At 38.2% G+C, this 22050-nt stretch overlaps 1 long non-coding RNA gene across 1 annotated transcript in view; it reads right to left on the minus strand.

Annotated features, from left to right (window-relative positions):
* LOC113264010 (uncharacterized) overlaps positions 1–21085 on the minus strand; it is a 193141-nt gene extending 172056 nt beyond the window's left edge. Inside the window, exon 1 of the long non-coding RNA XR_007191186.2 lies at positions 21012–21085. This is a non-coding gene — a long non-coding RNA (uncharacterized LOC113264010). The remainder of the gene's footprint in view (positions 1–21011) is intronic.
* Between the last annotated feature and the right edge of the window lie 965 nt (positions 21086–22050).

Raw genomic sequence — 22050 nt, forward strand, 5'->3', positions numbered from 1 at the left:
ACTTGAAGTCGGCCTGGGGAGGGCCTTCGCTCCAGTGGCTAAGCAGAGGGTCCTACCTTGCAGAAAGTGGTGTCAGCCAGAGACCAGGGAGACAGGCTGGAGTGACCGCTTTTCTCCGAGGGCGCACTGGGGAGGGAGGGTCCCGAGATCTCGTCCTCTAAAGCTGCGAGGAAAAGCCTTCAGGGAACAAAAGCTACCCGAGCAAACCCGAGCAGAAGACTTCACCTGGCCCCTGGCAAGGGCGGTGCCACTCTGCCCAGGTAAAGACACTCGAGAATCATGGCAACATGCCCCTCCCCCAGAAGATCAGCAAGAACTTGCAGCCAAGACCAAGTATACCGATGGATGGGAACTGCAAAACTCCAGCACTAGGGGAATACAGCACATAGAATCCATGATTTTCTAGTCTTTCAACTTTAATTTTTTAAATTTTATTTTTTCTTTAATTTTTCTTTTTTTCCCAATTATTCTTATTTCCTCTTTCAACCAACTTATCAATTCCTTTTTTAAAATATTTTTTAATTTTCATTTTTACAGTCATATTCTATCCCCTTGTTGTATTTAACCTTACTTCGTATATATGTAAGTTTTTCTTGCTGTAAAATTTTGGGGTACAGTCTCTTCTAACAGACCAAACACACCCAAAATCTAGTGTTTGGCTCTGTTCTATTCACAAGCCTCATCATATTCTTTCTTTTTTCTTTCCCCCCAGTTTCAGGTCTCCACTGATTTGTTTAGTGTATATATATTTCTCTGTGGTCATTGTTACCATTTTAGCATTTTGTTCTCTTGTTCATCTATTCTTCTCTTGACAAAAGGACAAAATGGAAAAACTCACCTCAAAAAATAGAAGAGGCAGTACTGACTGCCAAGGACCTAATCAGTACAGACATTAGTAAGATGTTGGAACTAGAGTTCAGAACAATAATTACAAAGACCCTGGCTGGGCTTGGAAAAAGCATAGAAGACACTAGAGAATCCCTTTCTGGAGAAATAAAATCTAACCAAGTCAAAATCAAAAAGGCTATTAATGAGGTGCAATCGAAAATGGAGGCTCTAACTGCTAGGATAAAGGAGGCAGAAGAGAAAATTAGTGACGTAGAAGACCAAACGATGGAGAATAAAGAACCTGAGAAAAAGAGATAAACTACTGGATAATGAGGGGAGAATTTGAGAAATAAGTGATACCATAAAGTGAAACAATACTAGAATTGGGATCCCAGAAGAAGAAAGAGAGAGGGGGGGACAGAAGGTATTTTGGAGCAAATTACAGCAGAGAACTTCCCTAATTTGGGGAAGGAAACAGGCATCAAAATCCAGGAGGCTCAGAGAACCCCCCTCAAAATCAATAAAAATAGGTCAACACCCTGACATCTAATAGTAAAACTTACAAATCTCAGAGAGAAAAAGAGAAAATCCTGAAAACAGCTCAAGACAAGAGGTCTGTAACCTACAATGTGGAAACATTAGATTGGCAGCAGACCTATCCACAGAGAGCTGGCAGGCCAGAAAGGACTGGCATGATCTATTCAGGGTACTAAACGAGAAATATATGCAGCCAAGAATACTTTATCCAGCTAGGTTGTCATTGAAAATAGAAGAAGAGATAAAAAGCTTCCAGGACAAACAGAAACTAAAAGAATTTGCAATCACCAAAACAGCCCTACAAAAAATACTGGTAGAGGTCCTCTAAGCAAAGACAGATCCCAAAAGTAACATAGACCAGAAAGGAACAGAGACAACATACATTAACAGTCTCCTTACAGGCAACAAAATAGCACTAAATTCCTATCTTTCAATATTACCCTGAATGCAAATGGGCTAAATGCCCCAGTCAAAAGACACAGGTTATCAGACTGGATAAAAAAACAAGGCCCATTGATATGTTGTCTGTAAGCAACTCATTTTATTTTATTTTTTTCATAATAAAATTTTTATTATGTTATTCACCATACAGTACATCCCTGGTTTTTGATGTAAAGTTCGATGATTCATTAGTTGCGTATAACACCCAGTGCACCATGCAATACGTGCCCTCCTTAATACCCATCACTGGCCTCTCCCATTCCCCCATCCCCCTCCCCTCTGAAGCCCTCAGTTTGTTTTTTGACTCATTTTAGACCCAAAGACAACTTCAGACTTAAAGTAAGGGGGTGGAAAAACCATTTATCACGCTAATGGACATCAAAAGCAAGCTGGGGTGGCAATCCTTATATCAGACAAATTAGATTTTAAACCAAAGACTGTAGTAAGAGATGAGGAAAGACACTATGCCACACTTAAAGAGTCTGTCCAACAAGAAGATCTAACAATTACAAACATTTATGCCCCTAACACAGGAGCAGCCAATTATATAAGCCAATTAATAACAAAATCAAAGAAACACATCAAAAATAATACAATAGTAGTAGGGGACTTTAACACCCTCCCCTCACTGAAATGGACAGATCATGTAAGCAAAAGATCAACAAGGAAATAAGGGCTTTAAATGACACACTGGACCAGGTGGTCTTCACAGATATATTCAGAATACTCCATCCCAAAGCTACAGAATACACATTCTTCTCTAGTGCACAAGGAACATTCTTCAGACAGATCACATCCTGGGTCACAAATCAGGTCTCAACCAGTATCAAAAGATTGGGATCATTGCCTGCATATATTCGGATAACAATGTTTTGAAACTCGAACTCAAATACGTGGAGGCTAAAGAGCATCCTACTAAAGAATGAATGGGTCAACCAGGAAATTGAAGAAGAAATAAAAAAGTTCATGGAAACAAATGAAAACGAAAACACAAAACATTTGGGATGCAGCAAAGGTGGTCCTAAGAGGAAAGTATATAGCAGTACAAGCCTTTCTCAAGATACAAGAAAGGTCTCAAATACACAACCTAATTTATATCTAAAGGAGCTGGAGAAAGAACAGCAAATAAAGCCTAAACCCAGGAAGAGAAGAGAAATAATAAAGATCAGAGCAGAAATCAATGAAGTAGAAATCAAAAGAACAGATCAACAAAACTAGGAGCTGGTTCTTTGAAAGAATTAATAAGATTGATAAACCCCTGGCCAGACTTATCAAAAAGAAAAGAAAGGACCCAAATAAATAAAATTGTGAATGAAAGAGGAGAGATCACAACCAACACCAACAAAATACAAACAATTGTAAGAACATATTATGAGTAACTATATGCCAACAAATTGGAGTCTGGAAGAAATGGATGCATTCCTAGAGACGTATAAACTACCAAAACTGATCCAGAAAGAAATAGAAAACCTGAACAGGCCCATAACCAGCAAGGAAATTGAAGCAGTAATCAAAAATCTCCCAACAAACAAGAGCTGGGCCAGGTGGTTTCCCAGGGGAATTCTACCAAACATTTAAAGAATTAATACCTAGTCTTCTGAAACTGTTCCAAAAAAAAATAGAAAGGGAACGAAAACTTCCAAACTCATTTTATGAGGCCAGCATTACCTTGATCCCAAAACCAGACAAACGCCCCACCAAAAAGGAGAATTACAGACCAATATCCCTGATGAACATGAATGCAAAAATTCTCACTAAAATACTAGCCAATAGGATCCAACTGTACATTAAAAGGATTATTCACCATGACCAAGTGGAATTATTCCTGGGCTGCCAGTTTGTCTCAACATCCACAAATCAATCAATGTGATACACTACATTAATAAAAGAAAGGATAAGAACCATATAATACTCTCAGTGGAGGCAGAAAAGCATTTGACAAAGTACAGCATCCTTTCTTGATTAAAACTCTTCACAGTGTAGGGATAGAGGGTACATACCTCAGTATCATAAAAGCCATCTATGAAAAACCCACAGTGAATGTCATTCTCAATGGGGAAAAACTGAGAACTTTTCCCTTAAGGTTAGGAACATGGCAGGAATGTCCAATATCACCACTGCCGTTCAACATAGTACTAGAAGTCCTAGCCTCAGCAATCAGACAACAAAAAGAGATAAAAGGCATCCAAATTGGCAAAGAAGTCAAATTCTCACTCTTTGCAGATGATAGGATATGTTATGTGGAAAACCCACACCCAAACTGCTATAACTCATACAGGAATTCAGTAAAGGGGCAGGATATAAAATCAATGCACAGGAATCAGTTGCATTTCTACACACCAACAATGAGACAGAAGAAAGAGAAATTAAGGAGTCAATCCCATTTACAATTGCACCAAAAACCATAAGATACCTAGGAATAAATCTAACCAAAGAGGCAAAGGATCTGTACTCAGAAAACTATAGAATACTCACAAAAGAAATTGAGGAAGACACAAAGATATGAAAAAATGTTCCACGCTCATGGATTGGAAGAATAAATATTGTGAGAATGTCTATGCTACCTGGAGCAATCTATACATTCAATGCAATCCCTATCAAAATACCAACAACTTTTTTCACAGAAATGGAACAAATAATCCTAAAATTTGTATGGAACCAGAAAAGACCCTGAATAGCTAGAGGAATGTTGAAAAAGAAAACCAAAGCTGGTGGCATCACAATGCCAGACTTCAAGCTCCATTACAAAGCTGTAATCATCAAGACAGTATGGTACTGGCACAAAAACAGACACATAGATCAATGGAACGGAATAGAGTACCCAGAAATGGACCCTCAACTCTATGGTCAACTAATCTTCGACAAAGCAGGAAAGAATATTCGATGGAGAAAGGACAGTCTCTTCGATAAATGGTGCTGGGAAAATTGGACAGCCACATGTAGAAGAATAAAACTGGACCACTTTCTTATACCATAAAAAGATAAACTCAAAACAGATGAAAGGCCTAAGTGTGAGACAGGAACCCATCAAAATCCTAGAGGAGAACACAGGCAGCAACCTCTGTGACCTCAGCCACAGGAACTTCTTGCTAGACGTGCTAGCAAGGGAAACAAAAGCAAAAATGAACTATTGGGAATTTATTAAGGTAAAAATCTTCTGCACAGCAAAGGAAACAATTAGCAAAACTAAAAGGCAACTGACAGAATGGGAGAAGATATTTGCAAATGACATATCAGATAAAGGGCTATATCCAAAATCTATAAAGAACTTATTGAACTCAACACCCAAAAAAACAAATAATCCAGTCAAGAAATGGGCAGACGGCATGAACAGACATTTCTCCAAAGAAGACATACAAATCGCCAACAGACACGTGAAAAAATGCTCAACATCACTCAGCATCAGGGAAATACAAATCAAAACCACAGTGAGATACCACTACCTCACACCAGTCAGAAAGGCTAAAATTAACAAGTCAGGAAACAACAGATGTTGGTGAGAATGCGGAGAAAGAGGAACCCTCCTACACTGCAAGCTGGTGCAGCCACTCTGGAAAACAGTATGGAGCTTCTTCAAAAAGTTGAAAATAGAGCTACCCTATGAGCCAGCAATTGCACTACTGGGTATTTACCCCAAAGATACAAAGGTAGTGATCCAAAGGGGCACCTGCACCCCAATGTTTATAGCAACAATGTCCACAATAGCCAAACTATGGAAAGAGCCTAGATGTCCTTCGACAGATGAACAGATAAAGAAGATGTGGTATATGTATACAATGGAATAGTATGCAGCCATCAAAAAGATGTCTCAGCATTTGCAACAACATGGATGGAACTAGAGGGTATTATGCTAAGCAAAACAAGTCAATCAGAAAAAGACAATTATCATATGATTTCACTGATATGTGGAATTTGAGAAATAAGGCAGAGGATCATAGGGTAAGAGAGGAAAAAATGAAACAAGAAGAAACCAGAGAAGGAGACATACCATAAGAGGCTTTTAATCTCAGGAAACAAACTGAGGGTTGCTGGAGTGGAGGGGAGTGGGAGGGACGGGTGGCTGGGTGATGAACATTGGGGAGCACATGTGTTGTGGTGAGTGCTGTGTATTGTGTAAGACTGATGAATCACAGACCTGTACCCCTTAAACAAATAATATATGTTAATAACTTAAAAAATTAAATTTAAAAATTCAGTAGAGATATTCAAAGGCACTTTTGAACAGACAGAAGAAGGTCAGTAACTTGAAGATAGGGCAATTGAAATTATCAAAGCTGAGGAACAGAAAGAAAAAAAGATTTTAGAAAAGCAAACAGAGCCTAAGGTACTTGTGAGATGCCATTAAGTGGACAAACATATTCATTCCCAGAAAGAAAGACAGAGAAAATGGCACAGAGATAATATTTGAAGAAATACTAGCTGAAAAATTCCCATATTTGATCAAAGGCATAGACACAAATATCCAAGAAGCTCAATGAACTCCAAGTAACATGAACTCAAAGAGACCCACACTGAGACACATTATAATGAAACTTTCTAAAGACAAAGAGAATCTTAAAAGCAGGAGAGAAAAAGGACTCATGGCGTGCAAGGTAGACTCAACTATACTACCAGATTTCTCTTTAGAAAATTTGGAGACCTTGGGGTGCCTGGGTGGCACAGCGGTTAAGCATCTGCCTTCGGCTCAGGGCATGATCCCAGCATTATGGGATCGAGCCCCACATCAGGCTCCTCCGCTATGAGCCTGCTTCTTCTTCTCCCACTCCCCCTGCTTGTGTTCCCTCTCTCGCTGGCTGTCTCTATCTCTGTCAAATAAATAAATAAAATCTTTTTTAAAAAAAAGAAAAAGAAAATTTGGAGACCAGAGGGCAATAGGCCCATATATTCAAACTAGTAAAAGAAGAAAACTGTCAACCAAGCATCCTATCTCACAAAACTTTTTCCAATGTGAAGGAGAAAAAAATTTCCAGGAAATAAAAGCTGGGGGACTTTGTTACCACTTAACCTGTCCTGCCAAATATGCTTAAAGGAATCCTATGGGGTGAAATAAAAGGACTCTAGAGATAACATGAAGCTGTATGAAGAAATAAAGATTTCAATAAAGGCAAATGCATAGGCAATATTGTAACAATTGCTTGTAGCTACATTTTTGTTTTCTATATGATTTAAGAGACTAATATATTTTAAAGAAATGGTTAGTCAAAAAGCTAATATTATTGTACCAATGGTTTGTAACTCCAAATTTTGTTCTCTACATCATTTAAGAGACTAATGCATTTAAAAGACTTATTCATTTATGTTTTGGGGCACACATATATAAAGAAATAATTTTTGTGACATCAATAACCAAAAGGGGTGGAGATGGAGATGTAAAGGAGCACAGTCTCTGCATGTTATTGAGGTTAAACTGGTATAAATTCATGTAACAACTTGAGGATGTTAAATGTAATCTCCATAATAATCGCAATGAAAATAACAGAACATATGCCCCCCAAAATGAGAAAAATTTTATACAGATAATTCACCACAAAAGTCAGCATTAATTCAGCAATAGAGGGACAAAAAAGCTGCAAAGTTTGTAGAAAACAAATAGCATAATGACAGAAGTAACCCCCTCCTTATCGGTAGTTACTTCAACTGTAGATGAATTAAACTTTCAGAGAGAGAGAGAGAGTGAATACAACACAATATCCAACTACATGCTATCTACAAAAGACTCACTTTAGAGCCAAAGACACAACTCAATTGAAAGCAAATAGATGGAAAAAGACATTTCGTGCAAACAGTAACTAACTACTAATATCAGACAAAATAGACTTTAATAAGTTTACAAGAGACAAAGAAGGATATTATATATTAATAAAAAGTTCAACACAGCAAGAAGATATAACAATTATTAAGTTTCTACACACTTAATGACCAACCACCAAAATATATGATGCAAAAACTGACAGAATTGAAGGGAGAAACAGACAGTTCTAAAATCACAGCTGGGAGACTTCAATACCCCACTCTCAATATGGTCAGAACAAGCAGACAGAAGATAAGGAAGTGGAAGACTTAACGCATCAAACCAACTAGCTCCAGCCGGCATATACAATACACTCTACAGAGTAACAGCATACGCGTTCTTGCCAACTGCACAGGAGACATTTTTCCGGAGAGACCATATGCTGGGCTACAAATTAAGTCTCAATTAATTTTAAAAGCTAGATACCATACAAGTTATCTTCTCCAATCACAGTGGGATGAAGTTAAAAAAAATAAAGCACATAGGCTGGTGATGGGTAGTAAGGAGGGCACGTATTGCATGGTGCACTGGGTATTATACGCAACTAATGAATCATCGAACTTTACATCAAAATAAATAAATAATATAAAATCAATCAATCAATCACAGAATTAAAATGTAGAAATTCACAAACTTGTGGAAACTAAACAAGACACTCTTTAACAACAAATGGGACAGGAAAGACATCACAAGGGAAAATAGAAAATACTTAGAGATGAGTGAAAATGAAAATACAACATATCAAAACTTATGAGACACAATGAAAGCAGTGTTGGGGGAAATTTAAAGCTATAAATGCTTACATTAAAAAACTAAGATCTCAAATTAACCTAACTTTACAGTTTAAGGAACTAGAAAAAGATGAATAAACTAAACCCAAAACCAGCAAAAGGGAGGAAATAATAGAGAGTGGAGCAGCGATAAACAAAATAGAAACTAGAGAAAAACACAAATTTATAAAACCAAAAGTCAGTTATTTGAAAAGATTAAAAAATTGACAAATATTTACCTAGATGGACTAAAGGGAAAAAAAAGGTAATACTCAAAATACTAAAATCATAAAAGTGGGGACATTTTGATTCTATAATATGAATTCTGAACAACTATGCCAACGAATTGGATAACCTAGATAAAATCGACATATTTCTAGAAACATGAAATCTAGCAAGACTAAATCACCGGGGAATAGAAAACCTGAATAGACATTTCACCAGTCAAAGACATTGAATAATCAAAAATCTCCTGATGAGGAAAAGCCCTGGACCTGATGGCTTCACTGGTGAATTTTACCAAACATTTAAAGAAGAACCAATTCCAATCCTTCTCGAACTTCCCAAAAAAACTGAACAGGAGTAACATTTCCTAACACATTCTTTGAGGCCAGCATTACCCTGATACTAAACCAGACAAAGATACCACAAAAAGCTACAAACCAATTATCACATGGTTTCACTCATTTATGGAACATAAGAAATAGGAAGATTGGTAGGAGAAGGAAGGGAAGAATGAAGGGGGAGGTTAACAGAAGGGGGAATGAACCGTGACAGACTATGGACTCTGGGAAACAAACTGAGGGCTTCAGAGGGGAGGGTGGGGGGGATTGGGATAGGCTGGTGATGGGTAGTAAGGAGGGCACGTATTGCATGATGTGCTGGGTGTTATACGCAAAAAATGAATCATGGAACATTACATCAAAAACTAAGGATATACTGTATGATGACTAACATAACATAATAAAAAATTATTATTAAAAAAAAAGAGTATACCCATTATAATGAGCACTGAGTGATGTATAGAATTGTTACATCACTATATTGTATACTTGAAACTAAGATAACACGGTATGATAACTACACTGGAATTAAAAAAAAATTTACATTAAAGTCAAGCCATCAAAGCAAATAATTGTGTTATGTTAAAATAAATTTTTAAAAATTTAAAAAAATAAAGTTTTGAAATCAGGATGTTAAAAAAAAAGCTACAAATCAATATTCCTTATGAACACTAACTCAAAACTCAACAAAATAGTAGCAAACCAAATTCAGCAAGGTATTAAAAGGATTATACACCATGACCAATGGGATTTATTCCCAGAATGTAAGAATGTTTCAATATATGAAAATTGATTAATGTAATACAGCACATTAACAAAATAAAAAAACCCGACATGATCATCTCAACTGATGCAGAAAAAACATTTGATGAAATTCAACAGCCTTTCCTGATAAAAACATGCAAAAATCTAGAAATAGAAGGAAACTATCTCAACATAATAAAAACTATATATGAAAAACTCACGACAAACATCATACTCAATGGTAAAAGATTGAAAGCTTTTCCTCTAGTATTAGGAACAAGAAAAGGATGCCTCTTTTTGCCACTTCTATTTAACATTCTACTGCAAGTTCTAGGGAGAGCAATTAGGCAAGAAATAGATACAAAAGAAATCCAAAATGGAAAGGAAGAAGTAAAATTGTGTCTGCTCACAATGTATCTTACATATAGACAACTCAAGACATTCCACACACACACACACACACAAAATTATAGCTAATAAATGAATTCAGCAAAATAGCATGATACCAAGTCAACACACAAAATAAGTTCCATTTCTATACACTAACAATGAACAATCACAGAGGAAGTTACAAAAACAATTCCATTTTAAAAATGAATTGCGACTTAACTAAGGAGGAGATAGACTTGTACACTGAAAACTGCAGAACATTGCTGGAAGAAATTAATGAAAACATAAATAAAAACACAAACCATGTTCATGGACTGGAAGACTTAATATTGTTAAGATGCCAATACTGCCCAAAGCAATCTATAGATTTAATGCAATCCCTATGGAAATCCGACTGATGTTTCTTTCAGAAAAAGAAAGAACCCATCCTAAAATTCACTTGTAATCTCAAGGGTCCCTTGACAGCAAAAACAGTCTTGAAAAAGAACAAAGCTGGAGGGCTTCCCCTTCCTGCTTCCAAAACTTGCTACAAAACTATAGAATCAAAACAATGTGGTATTGGCATAAAGACAGATATATAGACCAATGGAATAAAATAGCCCAGGAAAAACAACAAAAACAACCCTCTCATATATGGTCAAACTATTTTTGACAAGGATGCCAAGACCACTTAATGGGGAAAGGAGAGTCTTTTCAATAAATGGTTGGGAAAACTGGCACAGCCTGGTCCAAGAATGCAGTTGGACCCTTACCTAACACGACATACAAAAATTAACTCAAAATGGATCAAAGACCTAAATGGGAGACCTATAAACTAAAACCATAAAGGTCTTAGAAGAAAACATAGGGCAAAATCTTCATGACATTAGATTCAACAATGATTTCCTAGATATGAAACCAAAGGCACAGACAACAACAATAGACATATTGGACTTCATGAAAATTTTACAATTTTGTGCATCATAAGACAATATGAACAGAGTAAAAAGGCAACCCACGGAATGGGAGAAAAAATATTTGCAAATCATTTATCTGATAAGACATTAATCTTCAGAATATATACAGAGCTCCCAAAACTCAACAACAAAATCCAATTTAAAAATGAGCAAAGGAATTGAATAAGGCATTTTTTCAAAGAAAATATACAAATGGCTAATAAGCACATGGAAAGATGTTTGACATCACAATCATTAGGGAAATGAAGGTCAAAAGTACAATGAAATTCCACTTCACGCCCGTTAAGGTTGCTACTATCAAAGAAAAACAGAAAATAGCAAAAAGGTCATGAGGATGTGGAGAAACTGGAACCCTTGTGCACTGCTGGTGGGAATATAAAATGGTAGAGTCTTAAAGAAAAACAGTTTATCAGTTCCCTAAATGATAAAAAAAAAATAATAATAATTAAAAAAAAAAAAAGAACTAGCATATGATCCAGCAATTGTACTTCTGGGTATATACGCCAAAGAACCAAAAACAGAGTCCTGAAGAAATACTTACATACCATGATCATAGTCATATTTTCACAATAGTAAAAACACGGAAGCAACTCAAGTGTCCACTAATGGATAAGCGAAATGTGGTATACACATGCAGTGGAATATTTTTCAGCCTTAAAAAGGAAGAAAATGCTCATACATTCTACAACATAGATGAACCCTGAGGACATTACACCAAGTGAAATTAGCCAGTCACAAAAAGACAAATACTGTAGGATTCCACTATGAGCTACTTAGGATAGCCAAAATCCATAGGGATGGAAGGTAGAATGGTGGTTGCCAGGGGTTGGGGACAGGGAGAAATGGAAAGTTATTGTTCAATGCATATAGATTTTCCACTTACAAGTGCTGGGGATATGGATGACGGTAATGGTCGCTCCACATCATGAATGTATTTAATATCTCTAAACTGTACACTTAAAAATGGTTACGATAAAGGCAAATTTTATGCATATTTTATCATAGTAAAAACATTTTGAGAAAAAGAGAAAACCCTTTTCCGATAGCACCAGATAAAGTACTTAGCAACTACCTTAAAATAAATGCAAGAAACTTGTATGAGGAGAATTTTCATACATTTTTGAAAGACAAAAAGTAGACTCGAACAAATGGAACGACATATCCTGTTATAGGATAAGATTGAGCAAATTCATAAACTTTGGATGGCAATTCTCCAACTTAATCGTATAAATGCAAATGTGATCCCAATTTTAAACCGGCAAGTTTGTTTCTGGAGCCACATAGGCTGATTTTAGCTTTAATGTTCATATGGAAAAAATAATCAGGCAAAATTTTTAAAAACTTGGGGGAAAAGAAGGGGGTTAGCCCTCTCAGATAGGAAAACGCATTACTAAACATCTATAATTAAAAGACTATGATCCGAGTACCTGAACAAGTAGTAACACAATGGTACAGAATAAAAAATCCAGAACAGAGCCAAATAGATATGGACATCTACCACCTCAAATTACTAGGAAAAGAAAAACAGGTGTTTACCATCTGGGAGGGAGAACTGTGAGACCATTTCTCATAAATATACCAGGATAGACCTCAAATGTATTAGAGATCTAAACCTCAATAATATAACCATACAAATATTAGAAGAAAACCTAGTGAATTCCTTCATACTCTGGCTATGGGGAAAATTCAGAAGCAGTGAAAGAAAATATTATTAAACTTAACTCCATACAAATAAAAATTGTTGAATAGCCAAAATTGTAATAAAAGTAAAAAGCAAATGACATGTCAGGAGAAAATATCTGCAGTATCTATCATGGTTAGCAGCTTAATCTCCAATGATCTAAGGAACTTTTCAGGGAGAGGGAGAGAGAAACTTGACTTGATAGAAAAATGGACAGAAGGGGCGCCTGGGTGGCACAGCGGTTAAGCGTCTGCCTTCGGCTCAGGGCGTGATCCTGGCATTATGGGATCAAGCCCCACATCAGGCTCCTCCGCTATGAGCCTGCTTCTTCCTCTCCCACTCCCCCTGCTTGTGTTCCCTCTCTCGCTGGCTGTCTCTCTCTCTGCCGAATAAATAAATAAATAATTTAAAAAAAAAAAGAAAAAAGAAAAATGGACAGAAGACCTGAAGAGACAATTCAGAAAAAAATAACACGTCCAAGTGGCCTTCAAATCTATAACATTTATGCCTGTGACTGTGGTAACATATGTCAAGGTATACAACATTGCCAATCAGTGTTCTTATGGAAAATGTTTCACTTGAATGTATCATGAGGAAAGAAAACATTCAGAAGAAATACATAAGACAACCAACTTAGTTATAAAAGGTCCAGGGGAAGAAAAAAGGTTCAGAAATGTTCTGGATTAAAGAAGATGGAAGAGAAACGACAATGGTGGTAGGAGCTTCTGAAAGGCCTCCCACTGATCTTCCCTCCTCCTACTCACACCTTTCTGCAAGCTATTTGGCGTGCGTGTGTGCTGGAGCTCAAGATGCTACATGTTGTGTCTGGTGTGAAAGGGAGGTTGGACTTAGAGACTTGCTCCTGATCAACAGAGTACAGCAAAACGGATGGGTTGTCACTCTCAAGATGACGCTGCAAATGAGGAGGACTTCCTTCTTGCTGCAGTCCGGCTCCTCTTGCTTCCTGCTCTGAAGAAACAGGATGCCATGATCATAGCACGATCCCGATGGAGAGGCCCACGTGGCAAGGAACTCGGGGTGGTATAAAAGTTTCCTACCACTGGGTAAAAAAATACCACAACCTTCGTGACTTTGAAAAAGTACATATTTAGGATTTAGGATAAGAGTTTCTGTGCATCGGCAGTCCAGGCATGGTTTAGTGGGGTCCTCTGCGCAGGGTCTCCCAAGACTGTCCCCTAGGAATCAGCCAGGCTGTATTTCTTTCTGAAGTTCAGGGTCCTCTTCCAAGTTCAGGTGGGTGTTGGCAAAATTCAGTTTCTTGCAGTTGTAGGAATGAAGTCCCCGCTCTTAGTTCCTAAGATGCCCTTGCAGTTCCTTGCCAGATAGCCCTCTCCAAGGCCCCCCACAAGATACAGCTTACTTCTTCAAAGCCAGAAGAATCTCTGGATCCCATCTGCTAAGATAGTCTTATGTGCCAAAACGTAAGGCGGGCATGACTATCCCATCACATTTGCCATATTTAATTGGCTAGAGGCCAGTCACAGATTCTACCTGTATTAAATGGGAGAGCTTGTGCAAGGGTGTGACCCACTGGGGTCCTTTTAGGACTCTGCCTACCACAGGCAGCTTCTAGCCAAAGATCTGAATCCTGCCAACAACCACTTGAATGACCTGAGCCTTGAGATAATTAGAGCCCCACTCAAAAGCTTGATTGGGGCCTGCACGAGCCCCTGAACCAGAAGATCCAGCTAAGCCACGCCCAGATTGCCCACCCCCACCCCCGACACTGTGAGATAATAAATGTTGGGCTAGACCACCAAGTTTTGTGGTACCATGTTACACAGCAATAGATAATGAATGAATGAATATAACTGTAAGTCTTAGTTGGATCTGGGGGAAAACACAGATACAAATGCCATTAGTGGGTCAATTAAAGAAATATGTAGTATCAACATGAAATTTCTTTGTGGTAAATCTGTTGTTGGAGCTATGTAAGAAAATGGCAGTTCTTAGAAGATCTGCACTAAAGTATTTAGGGGTAAAATGGCGTCTTATCTGTCATTCACTTTCAGGCACATCAACAAACAAAAACACAATCAAATATACCTATGAATAAGCGTACGGCTGAGTGTGTGTGTGTGTGTGTGTATGGAATGAGAGAGAGAGGACAAAATGCTAATTTATAAATGTACATGAAAAGTATATGCTCATTTTTTAATGTATGTAAATGATATAATTTTAAAATGTCATTGTATAAATTAAGATTGTCAACTCTTCTGTAGGTTTTTGATTCTTCAAACTAAAAGGTGACATTTTTAAGATGAATATTGCTGGAACTATATAGAGAGAATTTTTAAATATATAAATAGAATTTTTATAATATAAATATATATACATAGTATATAAATAGAATTTTTTAAAATGACTCCATGGTAGTGGAGAGCCCTGCCCACTCAGCCCTCGGCCTGGCCACAGGACTCTCTTGGAATAAGGCTTCCTAAGGAACACAGAAAATCACTAAAATAAATCACTTTGAAGGTCTCATCCCATCCTGAACATCTACAGCTTTCTGCTTCTTGGTTCATCGTAAAATTTGATCATGAGTCAATTGTTTTGCCTTTATACCGGAGCCAGCCTCAACCACTGGAAATTCTACACCTTTCAGGAAAAGTTACTAGAGAGCTAATTAAGTGCTTTGAGTTAAAAGAGCTCTCCTACCTCCAATTTTATTGCCTTAGAGAGAGCATAGGAATCACCTGAGAATCTTGTTAAAATGCAGAATTCTGATTCATTAAGTCTGGAGTGGGGCTTAAGAGTTTGCATTTCTAATAAGCTCCCAGGTAACGCTGCTGTGCGGCTGAGCCAAGGACCACATTGAGTTGCCAGGCCTTGGAGCAACTTCCTGGCGGGCCGTAATTTAAAGGGAAGTCCAACCCTGACTCAGTCCTTCCAATGCTAGTAATTTACCTGCAGATTCACTTTTCTCAAGAAAGTGAAAATATAAAAAGTTTTGCTATAAGAAACTTATAATTACAAAAAATTAGAATAATCTAATGTCCATCAACAGGAAATGATTATACAAGGCAATTGGTACCTCTTTTAAAAAACCTACCCTGTGACTATGGACTATGAGAAACAAACTGACGGCTTCAGAGGGGAGAGGGATGGGGGAATGGGATAGACCGGTGATGGGTAGTAAGGAGGAAACGTATTGCATGGTGCACTGGGTGTTATACGCAACTAATGAATCATCGAACTTTACATCAAAAACTAGGGGTGTACTGTATGGTGACTAGCATAATAAAAAATATATTATCCATAAAAAAAAAAAACCCTACCCTGTGACTCAGCATTTTCAATTTTAAATATTCCACAAGAGAAATGAAATAGGCCTGCAAAAAGACCTATAGACATGTTTATGGCAGATTTCTCATAATTGCCAAAAACTGAGAACAGCCTGGGTGCCTAGGTAGGAAAATGGATAAACAGACAATGTAATAGTAGAAATAAAGGAACATATTATTGCTATCCTCAACAAGGATGAATCTCAAAAAAGTTACATAAACTGCAAAAAGCCTTACACAAAGGAGGTCTTTTTTTTTTTTTTTTTTTTTAAAGATTTTATTTAGGAGGGGAGGGAAGAGCATGCAGGCGCAAGCAGGAGAGGGAGAAGCAGACTCCCCATTGAGCAGGGAGCCAGATGGGGGCTTGGTCCCAGGACTCTGGGATCATGACCTGCGTGGAAGGCAGACGCTTAACCACCTGAGCCACCCAGGCGCCCCAAGGGTATGTCCTTTCTGAGGCTAAGATAATTTTCGGTTTCTTGAGGGAGATTTGAGTTACACAGGTGGATGCATTTGCGATAACTTCACAAATGTTACACTTAAGATTTGTTAATTTCATCGTATGAAAAATTTATCTCCCAAGAGGAAAAATGTAAGCAAACTCTGAACTCTTGTTAAGGATATGAAGTATTTAAGGGAATGTAAACCAGTATCTGGTTTGCCTCAGAAACATAAGATGGAGAGAGAAAATGGATAGGGAAATGAACGTGACAATGCGAGCACAGGAAAATGCTAATGGTGAAATTTCTTTAACCTTCCTTCTTGCTTAAATCTTTTTTCATTTTGAACTGTGGGGAAAACGGAGATAGATGTATATGTTGACACAGAAAGATGAGCAAGCAATATCATTATGCGGAGAAAAGTACGCTACACAGATAAATCCAATTGGACATGTTACATTTCTGGCCAGACAGACAAGGAACTTACTTGCTGTATGTCTGCAGAATAGAAAATATGTTGGTAGAAGAGATTGGGAGACTTTCACTTTCTGAAAGTGAAGAAATGGCAATACTTCCAAAAGTAAAACGACACAAGCTGAGGGAGTAACGACCCAAAGCAGCCAGAAGTGAGCTCAGTGTTGTATGTAAGGGTATGTGTACTGGAACACAGAACGAGCGTGTTCGTCGGCTCGGGCCTTTACAACTCAAACGGAAACATTAAGCCCCTCCCTTGATCCTGTTGCTCTGTGCGGTCGACTTTTAGGATATTGAGAAGAACCTAATTTTTAAAATTAAATGCAATATTTTACTAGGTGCTGGGATATAATAATAATAATAAATCTGTCTCTTTCCTTCTAATACTTCTGAGAGAGTAAATGTTCAGATACCTCAAAATACTAGGGTATCACTTGCACTATTAGTTGTAAGGGTCAGCTTCAGGAGGTCGCCTCCCCGAGGGGGCTTCACACAGGGGTATAATCCCAGGTGGGCACTTCTTCCATTTGACCCCAACCTCCAGCCATGGCTAACTGGACTAGGTTGAACACCTGTACCCACGATGGTCTCATCAGACTCTTTCTCCCACGAGGTCAGAATTAAATTAGTATCTATCCATTTTTGCTAGCACTGGATCTGGAGGGACACGTAAGCCCAGGAACTATGGAAATGCTATTTTCCACCATGTAGAGCTGAGCAGCAAAGCTTGTAGGCTCCAAGAGAAAAGATGGGGGTTGTGCAGTAAAGATGAGAGTCAATGAAGTCCCCAGAGATCTAAAGAGCACAGCTACCTGATTTCTAGTCACACCCTTGCTCTTTTGTTTCGAGTGCCTTGTAAAGCACACTCACAGGTCATTGCCCCCAAGTTCCAGGAGACAACCCTGAAGCTGTTCATAAAATTTCTTATTTTCTTAAACCAGTGTGAACAATTTCTCCTGCAGCCAAGAAAACCATAGCTAAGGCAATTATCCCAGAGGAATGTGCAAAGTGAAATTCAGGAGGCCAGAGGAGATACCATCCAAGAGCTCTGAGAATTCAGAAAACTTCATACTAAACATGAAATCACCATGGGAGACTCTATGGGCCATGGTGCTCGAAACCTGGAGACCCTATATTTTGTGATTCCCCTCGTCCATCATCCCTAGCTGGAGGTCCAGAGGTAGAATGTGGCTTGGAGATGATAAAATCCTTATTAGTCATCATTCCTAAATTAATTTTCAATCTTGTTTTGCAGACACAACCTCAAGATAATCTCTTAATCCCCACTTAACAATTTTTACCCCAAATCCTTCCTACATGGTTGTAGGAAATGTCCATGGTTGCAGAAATTCTGGGTCATTAAAAAGCAATCTCAAAGTATTTTCCATGAAACTTGCTTTTTATTTCTCATCTTTCTATACCGTACCGATGGAAGAACAACAAATGGTTGTAGGTTGAGACAAGGAGAGACCTAGGGTTTTGTGATAAGAGTTTCCTCAAGAATTAAGGGCAATGTGCTAGTTTCAGCATCCATTAGTTCAGACGTGCATTCAGGACAACCGAGAGCTGGCTGTCACCTGCCAGCTTTTCAGCTCCTGGGTATCCTGCCTTCTGTGTTTTCCAGTGAGCACTCCCTCCACTCTGGAAATAACATCTCTTAGATATAAGCATCCAACCAAAGCCAAGTTAACTTTCTGGGAACTCACACTTTCCTAAGACAGAGGAAAGCAAATAAATAGATAAATAAAACTTGATATTTTGGTTTAAAATGAAGAAATTTCAAACCCCCTTCCATTTCAGCAACTTCTAAGTTGTCCACTGGTAATAAGCAGTCAAGATAAGGAGATGGCAATGCGTTTATTCATTCAACAAATATTTAAAGGTCTGTGTGTTAGGCCATAATCGCTGTGCTAAGCGTGTGGAGCTCGAGGGAGGTCGGAATAAGCATATGCCAGGGAGTACTGTGTTCTTTGATGAAAAATAACGCAAGGTAAGAGTACATTTTAGTTAGATTGGTCAGGAAAGACCACTGTGATAGGGGATATCTGGGCAGAAGCCTGAAGAACATGAGGGAGTAGCTATCTCAGGAAAGAGCAGTATAGGTAGCAGTAAACCATCTATGCAAAGGCCCTGAGGTAAGACAATGCCAACAAAGCAGTCTCTAAGAATGTCACAGAGTGGGAACAGGCCTTGATCTGTATCACAAGGCACACCATGAATGAGTCCTTAACACTTCACTGATCTTCATCAATCCCTTCACTGTCTATACGCCCCAGCATTTTTTATCAAAGCTCCAAGGTAATTAATTAGTATACAATAGTTAATGATTACTTGGAAGTAAAATTATTCTTTTTTTTCCCATTTTACCCCACTCTATGTCATCTGCCAGGTCAAACATTAAATAAAGTCACATAGGCACATTACTTACTGACTTGATACATAACAACAATATCTAAAAGATACAATATCTTTTATTAGATTCAGACTATTAACAAAATTAAGGTGTAAACACGGGATCAAGATTAACCAGTACACGTAACTTTCAAATGCGGCTTTTGCAGAAAAAGAAATGAAAGTCCAAGGTACACCAACCCCCTCTCCCTCCTCCCATACACAAAGAATTTCTTACAAGCTAAAACGTAGCATTTCTAAGCAATGGGACAATGTGGATTGTTCAATTCATGGTGATGGGACAAGTGACCAAACAATGGCGGGGAGGGAGGAGGGGTGGGAGAATACAGCTTTATCATCACTATTTATACCACAATAAATTTCAGTGTATCAAGAGGTAAAAAAATAAAGTAAAATTGTAAAAGTCAAAGAAAATACTGAAATTTTTAAAAATAATATTGGAGTGGAGAAAGCTAAAGCAAGATACATAACCCCAAAACCTCAGAAATGATTCATAACTCTTACTACATTAAAATTTCAAAATCATAAAACAGCAAAAAGACACATGCTAGGAAAATGCAACATGATGCAGCAGGTAAATTCCTCCATCCATAAAAAGTTCTGACAAATCAATATTAAAAACTCTTACTCCCCCAAAAGTACAGTAATGTGGATAGACGCTTGGCAAGAAGAAAAATGCAAATGGCTTTTAACCATGTGTGCAAATGCACATTCAAAATTAAACTTACATCCATTAAATAACGCTTTATCATATTAAATACTAAAATGTTTGAAAGCAGAAGCGTTGGTGAGGCTGTAAGAAATAGCCTTTCCTATGCGATCTGGTAGGAGTGGAAACTGGTACAAACTTTTTGGAGGACGATTTGCCTACGTCCACAACGATTTAAAACACAAATGCCCTTTGACTTAGCAATTACACTTCAAGAAAATTATCCTAATGAATATGTTCTCATATACGTGTAAAAAGGAGTACCTAAGGCTGCAGTACAATTTCTAACAGTAAGAATTTGGAAATGTAAACATTCACTGATGAGAAATGAACTAAATGAAGGACAGCACAATCATATATTGTAATACTATGTCACCATTAAAGAGATTGAAGCCAACTTACTTGGGCTGATAAGGACTTTCAAGATATATTAGTAAGTAATAAAAGCAGGAAAAAGGTACTACAGATATTATATGTACATACCTGCACACATAAGAAAAATGTACTATTAGGACTTACCCTGGAAAATATCTATCATACCCACTGTGGCCAAAGTTCATTGGCTTTATTAGCCCACAGTCATACTGCCAGTGAATACCAAAGCAAGAACTCAAACCCAAATCTGTCAGACTTCAAAGCTTGTGCCATCCATCATGATGCTATATACCATTTGATGATGCTTAGAGGAGGAAAGTAGCAAGAAAACAAATGGCAAGGTATTTCCTACTTTCCATTTCCCAAACAACCAGTATAAAAATACACAGACTCATAATAGAGGAAATAATGGAATTTTACAAAAGAAAGTCATATTCATCTTTAAGTCCTTGAAGGGAAGAGGCTTATAAGGTAAAAGAGTATTTAGTTCTGTCTCCCCTTCCCAGGGACAATCCGAAAAGACACCAGAATTCAACAATATTATAAGAACTTGCAGGAGTTTTAGGTACAAAACCCATTAGGCTGGAAGTCTTACCTTCTGGCCATCCATGAGACCTGGTGTTTTCTTTGCTGACCTCAACTAAATTCCACCCCGTTTAAAAAGTAAATAAATCTCCAGTTTGTTTGACAGCACTGAGTGTCAAATAAACCTACGTATCTACAGCCAAGTATATATAAACATCCTTCCAACATGCTGCTTGCTCATTGCAACGAGTGAAAAGTCCCAGATGAGTTCTGAAATCTGCAGTGCTATCATCTGGCAAAACTTCATTCAAGCCCCTGTGTTAATTTTTTCTTTGCCAAGACCAGTCATAATAGCCATCTAGCCCCCAAGAATTGCCTTTTCTTTGGGAACAAATCCTAATACCCAGGGGTAGGTCAGAGTCCAAAGACTATCTCCATGTCCCCTGGTCCCGTCACCTAGATGAAGCCCAGGGAGCCAGGGAGACCAGAAGTCTCAGCTGGCCAATCAAATTCTCTATCCCAAGTATCTGAAGTTTAGAACCAAGTGACTGGGAGCCTGTTTTATTACTGAGTCAGATAAATGGCAGTGCCCTGGAGAGAAAGTTCTTGATTCCTGTTGCTGAGGTTCCCAGAGCTCCCCTGGCATCTACCTCCTTCAGCCTTCAACCATGTTTCTTCCATTCTTTGAGCCGGGTCAGTGTCCTTTCCTTCAGACTGCCCAGAGTCAACCTCTGGGAGTTTTTTTGTTTTGCTTTATTATGTTCAGTTAGCCACTGTATAGGACATTATTAGTTTTTGACGTAGTGTTCAGTGATTCATTAGTTACATATAACACCCACTGCACATCACAACACTTGCCCTCCTTAACACCCAACACCCTGTTACCCCCTCACACCCCCTTCCTTCTGAGATAGCAGAACAATGCTCCTCTAACTGCTGCCCGCCCAACATCAATTTCCCACTTCCTTTGCGGACATGATCCTGACTTCATTGGGCAGAACAGTATATCCTGTTAGATCCTCTATCCTTCATCCTTCCTTGCAGCTCCAGGCAGTCCTGTGACCCAGTGTTTGTCAGTGAAGCAAGTGGAAGTCCCTGGTGGAACTCCT

This window comes from Ursus arctos, unplaced genomic scaffold (genome assembly GCF_023065955.2).
Source record: "Ursus arctos isolate Adak ecotype North America unplaced genomic scaffold, UrsArc2.0 scaffold_15, whole genome shotgun sequence".
NCBI lineage: Eukaryota > Metazoa > Chordata > Mammalia > Carnivora > Ursidae > Ursus > Ursus arctos.